Source organism: Quercus lobata, chromosome 1 (genome assembly GCF_001633185.2).
Source record: "Quercus lobata isolate SW786 chromosome 1, ValleyOak3.0 Primary Assembly, whole genome shotgun sequence".
Classification (NCBI taxonomy): Eukaryota; Viridiplantae; Streptophyta; class Magnoliopsida; order Fagales; family Fagaceae; genus Quercus; species Quercus lobata.
In genome coordinates this window covers 17,949,302-17,966,930 of record NC_044904.1, presented here as the reverse complement: position 1 = coordinate 17,966,930, position 17,629 = coordinate 17,949,302, and the positions used below count along the sequence as shown (strand labels likewise).

The following is a 17,629-nucleotide window of genomic DNA, read 5'->3' as shown; positions in this document are numbered from 1 at the left end:
TAAACAATTGTAGGTATAGGGTTTGGTCATTCATAGTTCTATAAAATAAAATAAAATATTTTTCTCACTTGTTAGTTTGTGCTCCTAGCAAACGTACAAAAACAAAAGGAAAAGGGAAAAAAAAAATCAGTGGAAAACCATTAACAAAATTTTTTAATGGGTCTAAATTTTAAACAATGAACAAAAAATAATCATAAACAATCATAGGTATTGGATCTATGGTTAATCGTTATATATTTATAAAGCAAAAGAATTAGAAAACCCAGATTAAAAAAATAAAAAGGGGCGTACAAAGATCAATGGTTGTAAAACCAAGAGAGTCAATTTCGTACCGGAAGCTGTTTTGGTTTGGCAAAAAAAGGGTATGTTTCGGTATCGGTTAATACCGGTGTACCATTTTGGGTTTATTGCTATTTTATTATTATATTAATAAATATTTTATATAATCTATTAAAGATATTGAAAGTTGTAATTAAGTCCATCCCGAATTTATTTTTGATGAGAAGTCCATCCCAAATTAATATGTTCAGCTCCGGCCAAGTGTTAAAACTTAATATAAATAGATATTAACTACTAATTTGAGAATGAAAAAAAAAAAAAAAATCAAAACTTATAATTAGTAACTTAATATTTGCCACCTGGAAGGTTGACAAACCACATAAATTCATTGATTTGTCCACAACTTTTTAGTGGGTAGATCGTATACTTTCACTTACTTTTTGAAACATGGGGTATAGCTAGGCAATGAAATAAAAGAGTAAGGTAAAAAAGAGAAAGCAAAAGATAGAAAGAGAAGCTAAAAGAAAGAAATGATGAAGACACTATTACAAGGAGTTGTTGACGTTGATGAAAAGGAGAGGAGAAAAATAACGTAGCGACCGAGAAGAAATTGAAGGCGCTTGCGACTAGGTTTGAAGAGCATTTCTTATACCGACCGGAAGCACAAATACAATTCGAAATGGTCGGTACAGATGAAACCATCCGGTATCAACCGAAACATCCGGTATTTAAACCGGTACATTTTAAGACGTTTTCGGTACCGGTTTGGTAGCCGGTATGAATTTTTTGGGTTGTACGGGCTGGTACGATACGATTTTCACTTCCTTGCGTAAAACACAATCTTTGGTACCATGTTTAAATGGAATTTCAGATGCTTGTCCTGTGTCTCCCATTAATCTTTTGGGCAATAAGTACGTTTATTTGGGTGTTATGCTTCGGCATTAATCTTCTTCTTTTGCTCCTCATCCTTAGCTTAGAGGAATAAAGCAATGATTTGCAAAGTCAAATAGGAAAACAAAGATTAGAGGAATAAAGCAAAGGTCTTCAAAGTCAAATAGGAAGATAAAGATGGCTTGTGTAGGTTAGCCTACGGATCAGGAATGGGAAAACAAAGATGACTTGTGTAGGGAAGAGTTCTAGGGAAAGAAGAAGATTTGTCAAAAAACTGAGGAGAAAGAAAGGAGGTCTGCGTTTAATGAGATTGAGGCTTTTGTATTATCGGGTTTTAGAAGAAAGAAAATCAGAATTTTTATTTATTTTTTTAAAATAATGCTGACGTGGAAAACTGTGGGAGTTTCAGAGGTTTCGGTTTTATATATATTGATAAAAATAATAATAATACAACCACAAACTATTTTACAATTTTTTTTACAAACTATTGATGTGGCAAATTCTTACTAGTTCTAATTTGGTCTACCATTAACTTCACATTTTTATTTACCAATAATTATTTGGTAAATGCAAAAGCCACAGCAGCATTTTGTAAAAATGTTGTAAAATAATTTGTGTCTCTAGCATTACTCGAATAATTAATGAATATAAAAGGGGAACACACTTTATATTCCATTATTCATGTAAACTAATAATGGTCTAAGAGGAAAGAAATCTCTAATTCATTTATTTAAAATAAATAAATAAAAACCTTGTGGGAATCCATGGGGGGAAGTTTGAAGAGTCTGGTATGCTACCTTGATGAGTTTCACGTATGTGCTCCAAATATATCAACCTATTAATAGTCATTCTTATCCCTGATATGTTGAGTTAGGGTTGTTCACGGGTTAGTTTGAGTCAAGTTTGTGCCCAACTCACAACCGACCCAATTAGATCAGGTGGGGAGTTATGAGACCTGCAATCAACCCATAAGAGTGTTGGGTTTCACGGTTTAGGTTTTTGTCAGGTGGTGATCGATTTTTGGTGAAACCAAAAGTTGCTAAAAAAACATTGAAAAGCAGCGAGATCTCGCCAGTTCTATCCAAGATCCTATGAGATTTAGCCATGTCCAATGAGATTTTTGCAAAATTGTGTGGAGAACTTGTCGGGTCTGACACATCTCTACTAGATATTGTTGTATTGGTCATCGAAATCCGTTAAATCAAGCTGAAAAAGTCACCGAAAAGCTTGAGAAATCGCTGGAATTGTTGTATTTTGGGCGGGTCGAGTGTCATGGGTTTTGAAGGAGGTGACCCACAACTGACTTGCCGGGGTTGGGTTTTTAAAGGTCGGGACTTGCATCTGACTGCTAGAGTAATCGGATCAGGGGTAGCAGGTCAGGTATAGTCGGGTTAGGTGGGTGGGTTGGACACCCCTATGTTGACCTTTTACTAATTTCCTCCTGCAACTTTGATTCCACCCACTTAAATTTCTTGGCCGCACCCCTATAAAGAAAGAGTTGATAAAGCGAGCAAGTATAGTTGATAACTCAAGAAACACTATGATCTCTCTTCTCCCATAATGATGTATAGTGGATATCATTCATGACTATTACCGGTGAAATCTTGAATAATATTTCATAAGGAAAGAGTATGGCCTTTAAGAGGAGGCCATTTATGGGGCTCACAGCTGTGGAGAAGGATTGGATAATTGAGACAAGGGCAAGAACTTGGTATTACGAGCTTCTCCATGGGAAGTTCAACCATGGCTGCAAGAGGGAGAGAGATATAGACAGATAGTACATTGATTGACAGAGAGACAGAGTTGACAATACAATACACACTACAAGAAAACTGATCTATTGCGGTGGACTTTTTGTGGCGGGTGTGAAAGATGTCGTTGTATGTCACCTATTGTGGCGTTTTTGCGGACCGTTGCTATACATTAGATCTATTATAGCATTCAAGTGGACCGCTGCTATAAATCTGGTCTTTTGCGGTGTATTATAGTGGTGGGTTGATGGAGTGCTGTAATATGTATGTTTTAGCAGCGTTATACCTAGTGATAGTGGCGCCCCATAAACTCGTTGCTATAGCTAAGATTTACCGGTGTTTGTTTCAGTCTATAGCGGGGGTTTTGTGACCGCCGCAATAGACCTTTGAATTGCCCATAATTAGTCCAATTTTTTCCCCTTTTTGTTGCCCCACCTAAATTTATCAATTTAGACCCTAACCTTTTCATTTCTCATCCGATTGTATCCCTCTAAAAACACACACACACACATACACACACACACACACTCACTCACTCACTCTCTCTCTCTCTCTCTCTCAAGTTAAAATCTCACATCGTTGATCTCAATACCCAAAGATCGATCTTCCCACCACCACCATGCGTTCTTACTCTCAAACCCTAGATTGGGCTTCTCTCTATTAGCACTCATTGCCGTCGCTAGTCGATTAAAGCCCCCAATGATCAATATTTGAATATTAAGTTCACCAAGTCTAGTGGTATCGGGACTATCTATTAAGTTTGACCGAGTTAGACCAACTTAAACTAAACTTTGACCGCGCATTTCTCTAAATTCGACCGTTTGATTGTGACCATAATTTACCAAAATTAACTTTTTATTACACTCTTCAGATCCAACGGTTAGATTTCAAATTTAAGTCTAGCGCGTGATAGACATGTGCTATGTACCTTATGGTTACGTTTTCTCAATCTGACCATCCAATTGGTCTCAAATTTCACCAACACTAATATGTCACCATACTCTTCAATCCCAATGATTAAGATTTGAATATGATTTTTACCAAGTCCAGTGGTCTTGAGACCATTTATTAAGTTTGACCGGGTTTGACCAACTTTAATTAAACTTTGACCGCGCATTTCTCTAAATCCAACCGTTTAATCGTGACCATAATTTACTAGAATTAACGTTTCATTACACTCTTCAAATCCAACAGTTAAATTTCAAATCTAAGTATGGCACGTGATGAACATGTGTTGTGTACTTATATGACTATGTTCTCTCAATCTGACCATCCAATTGGTCTCAAATTTTACCAACACCAATATGTCACTATACTCTTCGATCCTAATGATCAAGATTTGAATATGAATTTCACTAAGTCCAGTAGTATCGTGATCATCTATTAAGTTTGATCGGGTTTGACCAACTTTGACTAAACTTTGACCGTGTCTTTCTCTAAATCCAACCGTTTAATTGTGATCATAATTTACTAGAATGAACCTTTCATTACACTCTTCAAATCCAACAGTTATATTTCAAATCTAAGAATGACACGTGATGGTCATGTGTTGTGTACCTATATGGCTATATATATTCTCTCAATCTGACCATCCAATTGATCTCAAAATTTACCAATACCAATATGTCACCATACTCTTCAATCCTAATGATCAAGATTTGAATATGAATTTCACCAAGTAGTGGTATCGGGACCATCTATTAAGTTTGATCAGGTTTGACCAACTTTGACTAAACTTTAACCGCGCTTTTCTCTAAACCCAACCATTTAATTGTGACCATAATTGACCAGAATGAACCTTTAATTATACTTTTCAAATCCAACAGTTAGATTTCAAATCTAAGTATGGCATGTGATGGACATGTGTTGTGTACCTATATGGCTATATATATTCTCTCAATCTGACCATCCAATTGGTCTTAAATTTCACTAGCATCAATATGTCACCATACTTTTCAATCCTAATGATGAAGATTTGAATATGAATTACATCAAGTCTAGTGGTATCGGGACCATCTATTAAGTTTGATTGGGTTTGATTAATTTTGACTAAACTTTGACCACACATTTCTCTAAATCCAATCGTTTGATTGTGACCATAATTTGCTAGAATTAACTTTTCATTATACTCTTCAAATCTAATGGTTAGATTTCAAATCTAAGTATGACGCTGTTGAGGGCCATTTGTGAAAGCCCAGGCAGACCAAAAGAAAGCCCAATAATAAGGGCAACAAAGAACTGACAAAATAGATAGCAAAAACCATTAGGCCCAAGCGGCATGAATAATGAATCACAGGCCCAACAAATAAACAAATGGGTCTTGAAGAGGCAAGCGGGCTTAAAGAAGCCAGGAAAGAAAGAAATAGCATCCCATGGGCAGTGTATGAGGTAGAAAAGCAAGAAAGGGCCGCCGCAGGTCCAAGGCAATGCAAACTAAGAGAGTAAGGGGTTTATGGCAGACCCATGAACCCCAAGGATGAGAATAAGGTTATTAGGTCAGGGAAACCCAATGAAGTTAGTAAAAAACCCATGGGAGTGTGGAATTAGCAGATGGGCTGAGAAAGCCCAAAGAAAGTAAACGGGCCGTGGATGTCCAAAGGAAAGCCCAAAAGGACATAGGAGCCCATAAGTAAAAGCAAAACAGTGGCCATGACAAGTCACTGAGAAAAGGAATAAACGGCTGGCCCAAAAGAGGTCCAGCAAGATTAAGTTATTACGGCAGGAATAACAGTACAACGTTGCAAGAAATAAAGAAAATCAAGAGTGGACCAAAGAAATGTAAGGCCCATCATCAGACAAAGCCCAACTCTTGAATGGAGAGGGAAACCAAAGAAAAGCCCACATAAAAGGTCAGAAAACATAGACGGAGAGTCTCCAGATCACGGCAAATGCATGAGCAGCAGGCAGACTCTTGGATATATCTGAAAGGAAAGCACGCGCAAGGCCCAGGCACCACCAGCCTGTACCCAGCCAATATAGGACGTGGTGGGGCCATGGGCCAGAGGTAAGAGGTAAAGGGGGTATGGTTTGGTGGTGGGGAGAGGGGAAAAGATCTATTTTGCGGCTCCTGCCCAAGCCCTTTTGGGAGGTACGTCCTGTTGGGATGACAAACCACCCAAAAAAGGTAAGGTTGAGGGGGGAACCGTTGGGTGCATGCTTTGAGGGAAAGAGAGAGAAAGTATTTATGCCGTGGCAGGTAAGAGTGCTACGGTGGACTGAGGAATGAAACAAACCTGCCTTTGTCTGGCAAGGGTGAATGTTGCTCAGACTTGGTGCTCGGCAAGTACGCCCAGACCAGACAAAGATAGTTAAGGGGCAAAGTGGTAAAACATTGGTTACGGCAGGCACTATAAAAGGGCCCTTGCCATGCCCTGAAAAAAGGACCGAAAAACAGGGTATTCACGGAGTTAAAAAAGAAAAATAGAGTAAAAAGAAAAGAAAAAAAATAAGAAAGAAAACAGAGAAGAAGAGAGAGGAAATTGAGGAAAAAAGAGAGATAGTTCAATGGGCATGCACTAGTAGGTCGGTTTCCCTCTCTCCCCCTTCAAATCCTGCTGTCTTCCTAAACGTAACAAGAATTCCTTTTGGGCAATAACCATTCAGGTCCGACTCCCTCAAAGCCATTAATCCCCACGACAGGATCTTTTCCTGGGGAATTATTTGCATTGAGAGGAGGCGTTCTCCTCTCTTTGGCTTTGCTTCGGCAGACCAAACTTAAAACTTGATTTATGTCTATTCTTGATTAGTTCATATTATTTTCTTTCCCCTTTACTTTCTCTGTGAATGACATTATCACGACTGTAATCATGTTCTATAAGTAGGGATTACTTAGCCATTTATTTAAATAGTCAGAATACCATGTTTTGGTTATTATTATTATATCTGTCTGCCGTAACTCATCTGAAACAGTTTTGCTTGCCATAAGCCTATTCCTGGCAGACAAGGCATAAGTTTGTGTACAAACCGGCCCAAGTTGAGTTCCAATTGGACCGGCTCCAATTCCCTTACTCAGAAACATCTGGGCCTATTACAGCAGGAGGCAGCCCAGCCCAACGCACAATACACAAAAAAGGCCCCTATAGACGCATGATGGACATGTGTTGTGTACTTGTATGGTTATGTTTACTTGATTTGACTATCCAATTGGTCTCAAATTTCACCAACACCAGTATGGCGCTATACTCTTCAATCCTATTGATCAAGATTTGAATATGAATTTCATCAAGTCCAGTGGTCTCGGGACCATCTATTAAATTTGATTGGTTTTGACCAACTGGGACTAAAATTTGACCATGCCTTTCTCTAAATCCAATCGTTTGATTGTGACCATAATTTACCAGAATCAACCTTTCATTACACTCTTCAAATCTAACGGTTAGATTTCAAATCTAAGTATGGTGCGTGATGGACATGTGCTATGTACTTGTATGGTTATGTTCTCTCAATCTAACCATCCAATTAGTCATATTATTCTTTTTAAAGTAAACGTAGTTAGTCACATATTAAAATTCTTACATAAATTTAATAATAGTTATGATCATTTTTTTTTATTTAATTTTGGGTAAATTGCAAATTACACCCCTGAAATTTGGGGTTGACTAGATTTTACACCCCAAAATTTTAGAAACTTGATTTTACACCCTGTAGTTTGATTCCGTTAGCAATTCACACCCCATTGTTAGTTTTTTCTGTTAAGTGACACATATGGATGCTGACGTGTTTTATTTTTGCCAAATCAGCTTCAGAACTACGTCGTTTTAATGATGACCAAGTGAAGAGTTAGCATGCATCAAAACTACGTAGTTGCAAGCCTACACTTAACTTGCACATTTCCATAAACGACACAGTTTCAAGCAAAGTTCTAAAATCTAAAAACAAGGACTCACGAACAACTCAGGGATCTTACAAACCCAAACCTTTCATCCCAGGTGGCGACGGCAGTGGTGGCAGCGGAGTTGAAGGCTTCAGGCTGCCTCGGCGGCGACATCTAAACCCCATAGCTTCAATTGCATGTGTGAACCCAAACAGACTGAACCCAAACCCCACAAACCCATCGGCTCTTGTGAACCTAGGTAGCCTCGGCGGCCATGGCGACAACCACGTTGATGGTAAAACCATTGGCTCTCTTTCTCTCTCTCGATTTTTCTTAGGGTTATTGCTTCTGGATTTATATAATTTTTGGAATAATAAAGTTTTTATTGATTATGCAAATTTTTTTTTTGATAATTTAATTGTTAGAAATTGTAGATTATTATTAGGGTATATTTCATGATTGTGCTTCTTTCTGATGCATTGGCTTACACTACGCACAGAAATTGGAGTTAGGTCCCACAAATGATTAAGAACATATGCAATATGTCTAGGCTTCACTTACTCCAGCGATTAGAGTTGCAAAATTGTATGTATTCAAGATATGCAGATGAAAGGTTGAGGTCCAACAACAATAATAAAAGCAATACAAATTGCAAGATCAGATCAGAAGCCACAACATTAGAAACTCTATAAATCTTTTTGGCTACTATTTTACTTGAGATCTTTTGTCATTCTATAGAAGCTGTGGATTATTATGAGATATAATAGTCTAAATCATTTTATCATCTTCTCACATAACTAAGCTGAGTTAATTCCTAATTGTTCACCATTCTTGTATATGCTTATGTTTGAATCAAACAAAAAAGTTTAAAGATATAGACAGTTCCAGCAACAAATCAATCACCCAAACATTTATACAGAACCCCCTACCAAAGCCAATCAACAAATCAATCACACGAGAAGAGTAGCTCGGGTTTATTTAGTTTACCGTTGACGTGGCTGCCTAGAGCTGCTGTCGATGCTTGGGTTCACAAGAGCCGCCGCCGTCGCTACCTAGGTTCACAATCTTCAAGTTGCTATAGTTGCTCAGATGAACGGGAATAGGGATTCACTGAAATAGTGCCAAGGAATAGGTTTATTAGGCTGAAACGGTGTAGTTTTAGGATTGGATTTTTTTTTTTTTTTTTGGTTTTAGCATAGGAATACAGTACCGTTTGTATAGTGCCAGGTAAGTTTTTATTTTTGAGGCTAATTTGGCAAAAATAAAACACGTCAACATACGTATGTGTCACTTAACAGCAAAAACTAACCGTAGGATGTGAATTGCTAACAGAATCAAATTTCAGGGTGTAAAATCCAGTCAACCCCAAACTACAGGAGTAGGAATGGCAACAGGTCAGGTTCGGGCCGGGTTTTTGCATACCCGAACTCGACCCGTGGGCCAAGACCCGCGGCCCGGACCCGATCCGTTTACTAAACGGATATTTTTTCTGGGGCCCAGACCTGCCCCTGCTAGGCTCCGTGGGCCCTGCGGGCCCCGTTAAGCACAACTAGAAAGGAAGCTTTTTTTGAAACAAGCCCTAAACTTAACATCAAACCCATGGCCAAATAACCAATCCCAAAAATCCCTTCTTTTCAAATCTCCACAGCAACACCCAAATATTAAAAAAATAATAATAATAAAAATCCCATTTTCAATCCTCAAACCCAGAAATAACCAAACCAACGGAGGAGATTTTGGATCAAACAAAAAATAAATATAAAGAAGAAGATAAAAATAAAAATGGAGAGAGAAGAGAGTCTTGGCCCTGAGTTGGAGATTAGAAAGAGAGAGCTTGAGGTTTTCGGCCTTGGGTTTTAGATATAGAGATAGAGGGAAGAGTGTTTAGGTTCAGCCATGGAGGCTCAACTTAATCTCTCTCTCACGTTCCCAATCCAGAAAAAATTAATCTCTCTCTCACATACCATGGTCGGTCTCACTTCAAGGTCCTTCCTGCCGTCACTCACCACCACCATCGCAGCTGTGATTTTTTCTTCTCGTGATCTTAGTCTCTCTCTCTCATCGATTTCCCTCTTTCTCATGGTGTAGTCTCAAATCACATGTTTTTGGGTAAAGATTTGTTGGAAAATTTGTTGGCTTTTGGGTTTGCTAGAAAGGCAGAAGTTGGGTTTTGATATTTGAGAAGCTAAAAAACGCAAAAGCTGAAAATTTTGTTGGGTTTTGATATTTGAGAAGCTAGGTTTTGGGGATTTTGTTGAGAGATTGGAGTGGAAGAAAGTTGATTTGAAAGAAAATGCCCATGGCAGTGGGTATCTGTTTTGGGTTAGATTTGGGTATGGGTATTTGATATTTCAGAAGTTTGTGGGTTTTTTTGGTGTTGCTTTGAATGGGTTTTTTTTTTTTTGCCTATTTGGCTTCAAACTTGCTGTAAATTTCAGTTGATGGGGGCTGAGCTGAAATAAGGGAGACAGAGTGTCGGACTGAGACAGGGAGGCTGCTGAGTTCAGTTGCTACGGAAGGGAAATGAGGGATTAGGGCTAGATTATAGGTATATATATATATATATAGGGTATTTTTGTAATTTCAGGTATCGGGTTTTTATTTGGGCCGGGTTTCGAGTCGGGTCTCGGGTTTTTTTGATAAAACCCAAACCTGACCCGGACCCGCTTCAGATTAAAAAAAAAAAAACTCATACTCGACCCTATTCCTAATCGGACCGGGTAAAACCCGGCCCATTAAGGTTGGGCCGGACCGGATACCCGCGGGTCGGGCAAAAATTGCCATCCCTATTCAGGAGTGTAATTTGAAATTTACCCTTTAATTTTTAATAAGATAGAATGTGTGATAATTTTAGTTGTGTGGTATTTTTTTTTTTTTGGGAGAAAGTTGTGTGGTGATTTTTATTGAGTATATGTGATTGTTTTTTGTTTTTAAATTTTATTTCATAGCTCATTAATATTAGATTCTTAATATTTTGCACTCATTAACTCACTTAGATATATAGATGCGTTTGATTCATGTACAATAACAAAATGCATGACAAAATGGTAATTGCAAGTCAAAAATGGTAATTAATTAAAATTGTCTTCTTTTATTTTTATTTTTTCCTCAAAATAAATCTCTCTTCTTTTATTATTCCCACCCAAAATTTCCCAAAAATTTGTTTCCCTCCTCACGTGTTTCAGAGCACTAGCATTGAAAAATGCTATCCTATACTATTATACTATCTCAAAAAATTACTTTATTACTTATACCATCCCATTTTACAATACCTCCTACATCAAAAAACTCTATTTTTATTAAAATATTATTTTTTAATCTTTCTTTATCATTTATTTCTAACCGTTTTTTTGTGATTGAATCACATTTTCCTGGGCTTTCCCAATATTTTTTTTTTCCCTTTCTTTCTTCCTTAACCTCTGGCACTGGTTCAACACACAAATTTCTCCCTTAACCTCAGGCACAAATTTCTCCCATGATGCACCGATCAACCAATCCAAACCCATCACACACACACACACACACCGAGCCACACACAAACCACACCGATCGGAGCAACGGCCATACACCGATCGGAGCAAATGGCAATCAGAGAGAGGAAAGATAAACCCACACACACACACACACACATCGAGACACACACAAACCACACCGATCGGAGCAATGGCCATACACCGATCGGAGCAAACAACAATCAGAGAGAGGAAAGATCAACCCACACACACACACCGAGCCACACACAAACCACACCGATCGGAGCAACAGCCATACACCGATCGGAGCAAATGGCAATCAGAGAGAGGAAAGATCAACCCAAATCCAAAACCCAAAACCCATAACCCACGACTCACCATGCCGATCCACCACTTGACCCATGATACACCGATCGGAGCAAACCAGACCCACATTGGAACAAACCCATCGAACCCATCGGAGCAAACGGTAATCAGAGAGAGGAAACAACAACCCAAATCCAAAACCCATAAACCATAACCAACCGCCCACCATGCCGATCCACCACTTGACCCGTGATACACCGATCGGAGAAAAATTGTTTCTCTTTCTCTAAGCTGTCACTCTTCTTCTCTCTTTCTCTCCATCCTCATAGGCCATCCTCACTAGTTGCCATCATCGCTGGAATATAGAAAACTCAAAGATCAAGTACCTTTATTTCCCTTTGATTCACTCATATCCTGTATACCCATCAATTTTATAACACTTTTTTTTTTGCAGGACGAAGATGAAAATGGTGGTGGAGACGACATAGAAAGCCAGAAACCTCTTTCAGTGACTAATGTGCCCACCTTGGGAGGTGCCACTGTTGACTGGTCCAAATGGAAGCTCAAGTATGAGTTCTTTTTATTCTTTTTTCTTTTTCTTTTTCAAATTCCAATCAATACCCATGTTGTAATTAAGAAAGATTAGTAAGTAAATTCTATAAATTTGTTTGTTATTGTTATAAGATCGTTGTTGTAGTTGCTTTGACACTTCTTACTAGTTTGCAAGGCATACTTATTGTGTGGTCTAAAAGAAATGGCAAGTACGATTATAGTTTTAACACTTCTAATTTTATGGTAAGCATAGTTATAATTATAAAAAAAATGATTTTTTTTATTATTCCCAATTAATGTTTCAGGTGTAATTTGTGTGTAACTTTCAGTTTGGTAGGTCTTTCTAGGTGTTCAAAGAAATGGGTATTGATTTATTTCTTCTCTTATTGAATTAGGTGGAGGCTTTAAAGGAAGTGCCTGTTTTTATGCTTTATTGTTCATTTGCTTTGATGTGTTTCATTTGCCTTTTTTCTCGTGATCCATGCATTTGCTTTGATATCTATTTTGTACTTGATATTTTCCCTCTTTTCCTGAAAACAAATTGTAGTTCTTCCTTTTCCCAATTGCAGGTTATGTTCCTAATTCTTTTATTTTTTTACCTCAGGTTTGTTGTTGCATCTCATCTCTCAAAATTTCTCTTTGTTTATTGGAAATAGGTTTCGGCCTCGTATTCTTGTTGATGCAAGCAAGATAGACATGGCCACACCTGTTCTGGGCTTCAAAATCTCAATGCCCATCATGATTGCTCCCATAGCCATGCAGAAGATGGCTCACCCTGAAGGAATGTACCTTTGGTGTTAGTTATATTCATACATTTGTACATATATACATATATGGCATTGTTAAAAATAAAATAGGCATGTATATAATATATGTCCAAAATATGTGCATAATATGTTCATTATACCTACGTTATTCATACCTTAAAGATGATGTTGGGGTGCGTATGAGACAATTTGGAGATAAATTTCTTATTGGCTACAATATGTAACTTGCTCACTTGTTCTACTTTCATTTCGGAACCAAGAGTATGCTTCTTCTTCTTGATTCGAACAAAAGTATGTGTATGTAACACTTGCTTTTCCAAGAAGCTTTAAGCAAAAGGTTCATTTAAGAGGTTTTAAAAGAATTATACCTTGTAATTTTCATTTCCAAAATTTCATATGCAACTTCACCTCTTTAGAAGAGGATCTTGATACAATAGCTTCTACACTCTACTGTCATCTTTTCTTTTCCTTTTCCTTTTAATTTTTTATTGGTCTTTGTTTCAAGTACTAAGCACAACAGTGTCAGGCTGTACTGTACCATTCCTTTTAGACACTTTTAAGAGTTCCAAAGTTATATAGTATGCATTAATTTATTTTGATGGAGGTATAGAGGAAAAAAAATCAAACTATTTTTTCCCTAAATGGAGGTAAAGGTACTTCTAAATGCAGTTGAAAGTTATTTCACAAAAAATAGATCCTGATATCTTATTTAAATTAGAAGGTGAATATATTGGTAACTTTGAATAAGCATTCTTCTTTATAGGCCAACTACATGGCTCCTTTTAACATCATCCATGGGAATGGTGTAGCTGCACTTTCTAAGAAATACTTTTTATTATGAAATGCATGCTTAAAAGTTCATAAAGAGTTTTTGCAGTGGAGGGGGGGGGGGGGGGTTTTAAAATTTAAATTGAATTAAAAATTTTCTTGTATTTCCTTGATAGTGTTGATTTCAATGTGTAAACCAATTGGGCCTGCGACACTTTGTGGATTTCCAAAATAATTGTAATCAATGTTAACATGTTGTTTATGCATGATTGGGGGTTTCAGACACTTTCCTCATGGGCTTGGAATTGTTAGTATTATTTTTAATTTATTTTTTGCTGAATAATTTTAATGTGAACATATGCTTAAATTTGTGACATGAGTATGGTAATTAGTGTGTTTAAAATTGATTTCTTTCAATTCGGTCACAAAGAAAGTCAGAATTTAATAAGTTGTATCTTGTGAAGGTATTCCTTAAAATAGGTGGGTGCTTTGGGTTTGGGTCTTGAAATATGAATAAAGAAATAAATAATATGTAAAATGAAATAGAGTCTGGTATGAATGTTCAACAATGCCAAATGGGTACAAAAGCTAATACAAAACTTTATTCATATTTAAATTCATTCCGTATGATAATGGTTATTCTTGATGGTTTTGAGGCTTCAGGCTGGACATAAGTATTGTTTGTTGGGCAAGCTTTCATCTGAGGTTGGATGGAACCACTATGACACTATTAAGGTTAGTCCCTCATTCTTTTTGTTTCAACTTTGTAGATTTCTTTTTGCCTTAGTCAGATGTTCATTTCCCACAAATTTCTATTTCTCTTATAATCTTTATTCTCTGCTAATAGTTTTACTTTTATATATATATATATATATATATATAAAGTGTCTTAATGCATTTTATCTACATTTAAACCACTTCTAATCTACATTTAAAGGAAAACAAATATAATTTTATTGTGGATGATACTGGGAAATGACATTGTAAAGAGGTGTTTGCCCAAGTGGCCGAAGTAGCAAGAGTGCTCTCACTGACATTCAAATACGATCAAGGCAAGCAAGGGATGACGAAGTTGCACAACTGAAGGCTTCCTTGGCTAATATGCAGGAGAAACTATCATCTTTTGAAGAAATGAAGGAAAGACTTAGCCAATTTGAAGAGATGCAGCAAAGAATGGCTCGCATGCTTCAACAAATGCAACAAATAACTTCACAATGCAGTCAGGTATGATAAACGGTTTTATAATAATGGTCATGTCTGTGCACTGTAATGCCTTTTTTATTCTAATTCCCTCTGAAATTATTTTGGAATTCAACACAGCATCTTCAAATTAAATTAGCAAGTTAAATTGAATTGAAGAATGCTATACAACTGCAAGTTTAAGGAAATAATATTTTTGACAGAAATTCCAAATATCTTTGATTTTTTGGTTGAGGTCATTAATGCTTGGACCATGATTTTGATTATCACACTTGTTTAGTGGATATAATCTCTCAGATGTTCTTTTAAGCAATTACACTAACCCTCGCCCTAGGGCTTGGGGTACATTTGTTCAGCAATATCAAAATGAAAACTTGTGTACAAATTTTAATTTTTCTTACTACTGATAGTTGAGCAATTTGTTGTGATGATATTTGGTTGCCACTCCTTATGCTACCGCTACTTTCTCTAACTCCCCCTTAAAGAACAGCTTTCAACTTTCTTTTTCATTTTTTGTTTAGTTGCGTTGCTTGTGTTGGATTATTAGCAAAGAATAAAGGGTAATTTTTCACTATGGTGTTGGTGCTGGGTTTTTGGGTTTGATGTATAGATTGGGATACTCATCTGTGTGGTAGTTGTGAAACTTATTAGTTTGTTGAATATTTGGCTTGTGAATGTGTAAGCAAAATAATCAAGTTTGCATTTTGTTTGTTGATAAGCTTGTGTGAAGTGAGAAATGTTTGAGGTGATATTGTTCACACTTGACAGGCAATGCATTCAAGGATGCACAGCTACTTGAGGATGTGAGGACTAGGATGAGGATTTTAGGGCATGGTAGGTTCGGACATGGCTAGAGCAGAATGTATGTGTGGTTTGAGGTGGGTTTTTGTTAGTAGTGAGAAATTATTATGTATGGAGTTCAAAATCGTGGTTGAGACTAGTAGTACTTTATTCTAGTGTCATCCAACCTCATATCATATCATATGCCTTGACAATGGAAGGAATTTTGAAGCCTACATTGTAATTGAGCACCTTTTTTCTTAAGTGGGGTCTTGACTTGTGGCCTATCTTTGTCAGAATGTGGACTTATATGGAATAACTTTTACATTATTGGGCATTCTGAATTCTTGACTTGACTTTGCACAAAAAATCATATGCATAAACAAGCTCTTGAGTATGCGTAGGTGTATAAAAAATGTGAACTAATTTTCAAGGCTGTAGAAGTTGGTGTTAAACCTCCCCCACCCTTGCCAACTTATGTTTTGTTCTATGATCTAGTTCATTTGGTTATTAATGTTTAAATGACTCTTTTCTAACTTACTGCAAAATCATGACAATGACCTAACATGAAACTCAGTCTTTGAAATCAAGTGAAATAACTGAATTATTATATACTTGTATACTTGTGTGATTGAATTTTGAGGGCTGACTTGTATATTACCCTCGTATACAAGAATACAACTTTCTTTTGCCTGATGAATTATGATTTTGTTTGAATGCTTTTTTGAACTGAGGGTATAAGGTTAACTTAAGATAATTTTGGATAGTTGGTTAAAGTTGAAATTGTCAGCATCTTTTGAAATAGTTCTTGATAAAAAATTTGATTAGCATATACTTGAAGGCAGGAAGGTTTTTGACTCACCATTTTGTTTTGAATAAGTAGGCTGATTTTTTGTCAGATGAAGTGCTCAATAGGAGCTTATTGCTTGTTTTTGATGTTGCAAAGCAATTTTGGATTCCAATATTTGATATCGTTGTGTCCTAATTATTGCCTTTTTTTTTTTTTTTTTTTTTGTGTGTGTGTGTGTATGTAGGACGTTCCTCCGATCCTACAATCCCCAGCTCCCCAAAAATCATCAGCTGCATCCCATCAACCAAGTAGCTTATAAGTTTTATGTTGGTGTTTAAGGACATTTTGTGTACAAAGAACCATATTTGAACAACCACATTTTTTGCAAGTATGGAAAAATATTTTGAAACACTTTGAAACTTTGATTATGGTATTAGTTTAATTTAAGTGTTGAAGGACTTTTTGTATGCAAAGGACCACATCTTTCTTTTGTTAATTTTATGATGATAGTTATAGACAATGTTATGTATTTGATAATATATTTTTATGTTAATATAATGTTAGTTTGGAGACATTTGTGGTGTTATCTAGTTACATTTGTGGTTTTGACTTAGTGGAGCTAAAATTATTACAGATTATTTGTAATAGATCTGTGGTTTAAAAACCCAGGGGGAAAAAAAAATTTAACCATAGCAGTGGGCAAAAACCGTTGCTAAAGGTCTAAAATTATGTTATAAGTGAAGATCTATAGCAGCGTTTATAGTCGTCGCTAAAGCTTCACATATAGTGGTGGGCGTAATCGCCGCTAAAAGGTACATAGGGTCTGTTGTCATGAAGCCCTATAGAGGTGCTTATTGCCTGTCACTAAAAGGTCACTTGACTCAAATGGTAACCTCATATGGAGGCGATTTTAAGCCCGTCGCAATAGACCAAAAGGGCCGTTAAATGACAAATCTATTGCAATGCTTTTTGTTATCGCCGCAAATAGATCTATAGCGGCACCGCAACAGTGGCAGGAAGAACTGCTACAATTGCACCCATCGCTAAAGATCAAATGTGCCTTTAGCAGCGGTTTTGACCCATTGCAATAGTACGTTTTTTTTGTAGTGTATTTACACTATCCACCCTAAACTTAAAAATTTTATATCTATTTACACCTCTCTAAAAATAGATTGGAGTTTGAGAAATTCTCATATTTAAGTGGAACACATTAAGCATAATAATTTTCTAAAATGCCTTTAGCTAGGTGTACTAAGAAA

At 36.7% G+C, this 17,629-nt stretch overlaps 1 long non-coding RNA gene across 1 annotated transcript; it reads left to right on the top strand.

The window, feature by feature from the left end:
• Positions 1 to 11,805: 11,805 nt before the first annotated feature.
• On the top strand, positions 11,806 to 16,843 carry LOC115981726. The gene is made up of 5 exons (XR_004089426.1): positions 11,806 to 11,895; positions 11,968 to 12,080; positions 12,722 to 14,335; positions 14,708 to 14,824; positions 16,615 to 16,843. It is a non-coding gene; the product is annotated as an uncharacterized LOC115981726 (long non-coding RNA).
• The last annotated feature ends 786 nt before the right edge of the window (positions 16,844 to 17,629 follow it).